We start from the raw sequence: 6,107 nt of genomic DNA on the forward strand, positions 1-6,107 counted from the left end.
GATCTGTTCTCAAGATCTATCTAGAGAATAAATTGAGAAACTTTACAAGCTGAACAGAGAATATCTGAGCTGTGATCATCAATATTAGAAAAAGAGGTGAGAAATCTGATGAAAACTACTCACAGCACTTCATGAAATTATAATACAAATTGAGATCTGTGAAAACAGAGCTCTGAAACAAGACCTGAATAATGATATTTATAAAGAGACTGAATAAAGACATGCAGAACAAGCTCATTGAGTAAGACTCTAAGCTCTTGACTCTGAAGAAACTGATGACTCTCATTCATCACTTACAGATCACTGTGAGAGTCACAGATCTATAAAGAGTGAATTATCAACTGACTCTGTGAGAGTCAGAATAACAGAGAACAGATTTATCAGAAAAAGATGATAAGACACAGAGAGATTTGTATGTAACTGCTAAGCAGAGAGAAAGAGCTTCATAAGCTCTTATAAACAGAGTATATAATAGAGAGATTAAGAAAAAGAAACTCTGCTTTATCTGTTTTAAATCAGAATATCTCTGCACAAACTGTCTGAATAAATCAAAATAGAAATTTGAAGAGTCATGAATGAAGTCAGCAACAGCCTTCTTAAGAGTCTTGAAGCTGACATCTGAATCTGTTACTCTCTCAATGAAAATACTTACTTATGAGAAGAGATCATACTGCAGTACTGCTGCTCTACAAGTATGAAAAGTATTGATAAACTCAGAATCTCAGGTCACTGTAATGTCTTTAAAGCTCACAGAGTAAATGAGCTGAAAGATGAAGACTGAGAACCTACTCTTATAATAAGCAGAGTGTGAGAACTCAGACCTGAGAGCTGAGAGACTTATAAGAGTTATCTTTGAATTGCAAGATCTCTCTGAAATCTGAAGAAGATTTGTGAAAACTGTGATTATCACAGACATCACAGATGACATGTACTTAGAACTTGTATAACTTCAAAGATATAATCTGCACATAGCTGTCTGTGAGTCAGATTTATACTTCTGATCAGTGTTAACAAACTCACTTATAAAGATAGAATCAGTTAATGCTGCAGAGTTGATTAGAGAAGATAAACTCATCTATATAATAACTTTATAAGTGTCTGAGAACCTTGCAGTTATAGAAACTGAGCTTCAGATATCAGAGAAATACTGAGATCTTATAGAGATATTCAGCTTAGTAAAGACAGCTGAGCTTCTCTCTCACTTTGAGAAGAATCTAGTAATAGATTTAATAGAAGAGTAGAAACTCTTCTGAGAATCAATCTATAAGCTCTCTTATTATGAGACAGAGATCTTACAGATCTATGTAAAGAAGAATCTGAAGAATGACTTTATCTAATCTTCATAGGCCTCTGCAGAAGCCTCTGTGATGTTTATAAAGAAGAAGAATGAAGATCTCAGATTATGTATAGATTATTATAATCTGAACTTCAAGATAATAAAGAGTTACTACTCTCTGTCTCTGATTGAGAATGTGATTAACTGTCTCACAGAAGCTGTTATATTCACATAACTGAATATAATCAATACATATACACAGCTGTGAATATGATCAGAGAATGAATGAAAGACTGTCTTTAGAACTGTACTGAGATTATTTGAATATCTAGTGATGTCTTTTGATCTGATAAATATCTCTGTGATATTTCAGTCTTTTATTAATAAAACACTTTATATATATCTGAATGTCTTTGTAATAATATATCTGAATAATGTGATGATGTACTTTATGAAGAAGAAAGAACACACTGAGTATATACAAAGTGTATTAAAGATCTTAGATGAGACACAACTGTATATTAAGCTTATAAAGTATAACTTCAGTACTCACTGAATTAATTTTCTAGAATATGTAATCACTGCAGATGATATTCAGATGAAATCTTCATGAATTAAGACTATTCTATCATGATCAGAGTTAACTAGTATTTATGAGATTCAGATCTTTCTGAGCTTTATGAATTTCTATAGATAATTTATCTTTGTATTTATGAGAATCTTCTTGACTCTTACAGACATACTGAAGAGTGAAAATAAGAAGAAGTCATTCTATAAATAGAGAATGAAAAGATTATTAAGAAGAGAGAACTGTGAGAACTTTCTTATCTTAGAAGCTTACAGAGTCTTTATAAGATTGAAATAGATATTCACAGACATAGTGATGCTATTTCACTTTGATCTCTTACTCTTAATCAGATTGAAGACAGATGTCTTCTTCTTTGCAATTTCAGAAATAGTCTTATAACTACAGTTAAATAAGAACTGAGTTTCAGTGATATTTTTCTCACAGAAGATACAACCTGCAGAGATCAACTATAATATTTATAATCAGAAGCTTCTTATGATAGTGAAATTCTTCTGTCACTGATACTACTACTTTAAGAGTCTTATAACAGTGATTACTGTTAGAACTGATTATAATAGCTTATAACAGTTTACTTTAATGAAGAAACTCTCACAGTAGCAGATTCACTGAGCTCAGAGACTGAGTAAGTTCTGATTCAAAATAGAATATATTAAGAGAACTAAGAACTCAGCAGACAGACTCTCTCACAGATCAGACTATGTTAAGAAGATCAGAGTAATAAATACAGAGAGACTAGAGAAGATAGAAAAGCTTCACAGAATGCTCAGACTCAGTGTTGTAAAGAGATTAACTGAAGAGTCTCTCAATCTCTTATAAGAGAAGAGAGAAGAGAAAGAGAAGAAGTCTGTATAACTACTCTCTATAATACTGAGAGTCAACACTCTGAAAATCTTTATAAGAATTCTTGAAGAGAGTATTTATAATCTGAAGAGTTTACAGACTTTAAGAAGTACTGTAAAAGACCTGATATAAGAAAAAACAGAGTATAAGTCTTTATAAGATCTTCTATTCAGATTGTCTGAACTATAACTGAAGAATGAATATACTCAGTATATTCAGAAACTGCTCACAGCAGAGATCAACTCTGCAGAAATAAAGAATTAAAGAGACTTAAATAATCTCTTATAAAGAGAGAATCAGATTTATATACTTATGAATAAGTTTCTATGAGTAAAACTTATTAAAAGATATCATGACTCTTCTCTAGTGAGTTATTTTATAGATACTAGAACTCATGAGTTGCTTATAAGAAAATACTTCTGACTGAAGATATAAGAACTTATGAAGAAGATAGTGAATTCTTATACTGTTTATCAGAATTTATAAATAGTATGATTCAGATTATATAAAGAACTTACTTCTCTACTCATTCTGTAAGAACCTTGAAAACAGCTAGAAATGAATACTCTTATAAGTCTCTCTGAAAGTAAGAACATATATAATGTCTGCTTTGATAGTATACTGATAATAATGAATTACTTTATTAAGATAGCACACTTTATACTCATCTGTAAGAACTTGAAGTCAAAGAATTTAACTCATATCTTTATCTATAATATGATTCAGTTGCATGAATTATCTGTGAACATTGTCTCAGATAGAGAATTAATCTTTATAGAAGAGTTCTGATCTAATCTGATAACTATACTGAAGATCTTATAAGATCTAAGCACAGCTTTTCATTAACAGATAGATGATTAGACAGAATATCTGATAAGTATATTAAAACAGTATTTGCAGTGCTTTATTAATTACAATCAGAATAACTGAGTGCATTAATTATTACTTACAGAGTTTATATACAATAACTTAAAGTATATCAGTATAGATAAAACTCTCTTTAAAATACTTACTGAGACTCATTCATGAATAATCTTGATAAACTTGTGAGAGTACACTATAGAGTGTGATAATGTCTGTGAACAGACTGAGAGAATTCAGAATATCTGAGAGAAAGCCTGTGAATTCTTGAGAAAGACTCAAGATTATCAGAAGAGATACTATAACTTCAAGTATATTATAAAGAGTTTCAAGAAAGATGATAAAGTCTGACTGAGTCTAGAAAACATTGCTATATAAAGATCTAGTAAGAAGCTGAATCTCTTATGAACAGAGTCTTATAAGATTATGAAGAAAGTTAGTTTGTAGTTTTACAGATTAAAACTGTTATCTGAGTTGTAGATATACAATGTTTTTTATATCTCTTTACTTTATAAATATAAGAAATTCTTAGAAGAGAACTCTGTGACTCATTACTCTATCTATAAAGTACTAGAGAGTGAAAGAGAATATCAGATCAAAGAGATTATTAACTCAGAGAAGTGAGATTATAAGCTCTGATTCAAGATTCAGTGATAAGAGTATTCTGATAAGATGAATAAGTTCACTTGAGAATTATTTAAACAGATAAGATATCTGCAGAAGCTGAGATATGACTTTTATACTGTAAATTCTGATAAGTCAGAATAACACAGTCTTCATTAAGAATCTGATTGTGATAAAGACATTATCACTGTCATTTGTAAACTCTAGTCTATAAGATGATAAGTTTCTACTGAGATGAACAGTCTGCAGTGTATATAAGAAAAGAAGAAATCATATTCTTATTAAAGCTAAAAAATAAGAAAATAAATAGAACTGTGAATACAATTTAGAGATTAATAAAGAAAAAATAAAGAAAACTCATATTTATATTCTTAATATCTGTGACACTCAATCTCTTCACAACTATCAATTTTTCTCTTTAAAGAAGTAGAGAGTATTATATCTATAGTACAGATAATTATTGCATTTAATATAAAGACTGTCAGAAATGCACAGACTTCAGAGAAGTCAGATATCAGAGTATACACAGTTACAGCAGAACCTTGAGAACTGACTGTCTGCATATATAATCAGATATTTCTTATGAAGCTGTATTCACTTTCTCAGTTATGCTGAAGTATTCAGCCTGAAAATAATTGAGATGTGAAGAGAGAGCTCATCTATTCAGACTAACTTTCATCACAAATTCATGGCATTTGTATTGTCTTAATTACTCAGATTTTATAAGTACTCAGAGACTCATCTCTTATTGATAATGAAATTGTGAAAATGCGCTGTGATATGAGAATCATTGATAGAGAATCTAGACATATTTATATATACCTGGTCAGAGATTGTACAGGCAGAGAGAGAGTGATCATAGACTTATGAGACTGCAGAAGACACTGATAATACAGAGAGCTTTGCAAGAACTGTTAGCTAGAGTCTGTAAGAAATTACTTATAAGAAGACTTACAGTAAAGAGAGAAACTGCACTGCTTGAAGTCAGAGACTGATCTGAGAGAGATAGAGAGTTGACTGCTGATCTGAAGATTGAGTGCAGTGATGAGACTGAGAAGAATGAAGATATAATTATAAGCAGCAGCATCTCTGCTTCATCAGTCAGTAAAAAGTAATTAGAGAAGTTGCAGAGACACTCATAAGAAGCTTGATAATAATCAGACATTATTTATAAAGATATTAAAATTGAAAAATTTTTATTCTTAGAAAGTTCTTGAATTAATATATAAATATTGTCAGAAACACTCTCTCTCTATTATCTGAATGAAAACACTTCACAGATGAATAAAGATACTCACAGTTTATAAGAATAAGAGCTGTTATAGAAAAAGAGAAAAGAAGATGAGATTTCATAGACAGATCTGAGATATTTATACTACTCTAAAGAGATTTGCTTACACTGTGAGTGATTTCACAGAACAGTCAGATTACTCTAGTAAATAAAAGTGATTATAAATTACAGATCTGAATCTTTCTATGTGACTATAAAGAGTAATTGCAGATTATAAATATCTTGATTCTACAATTCTACAGAGTTGATGAAAGAATGAAAAATTCCTAACAATTTTACAGTGTTAAAGAATAATGATTTGTGAGAATAAGTGAAAGATTAACTCATAAATACTTCTCTTTAATAAGAGTAATCTTACAGAGAGTGATTCATCTATGAGATGAATCTGTATAATAATTATACAAGAATCTCATGAAAATGATTGAGAGTTAACTGAAACTCTTCTATATGAAAGATGTGAGATGAATCTGTGTGATAGTTAGAGAAGAATCTGTAGATCATAAAGAATCTTATAAAATAAGAAACTAAGTGACAGACTCTTTTTTCTTTGTAATAACAAGAGATTTTTCCTCACTGAGATTTTTATAGATGTGAAGAGTTTTTAGTGAGTATCACTGCAGTGCTGA

This window comes from Blastomyces dermatitidis (assembly GCF_000003525.1).
Source record: "Blastomyces dermatitidis ER-3 genomic scaffold supercont1.2, whole genome shotgun sequence".
In the NCBI taxonomy this organism is placed as follows: Eukaryota; Fungi; Ascomycota; class Eurotiomycetes; order Onygenales; family Ajellomycetaceae; genus Blastomyces; species Blastomyces dermatitidis.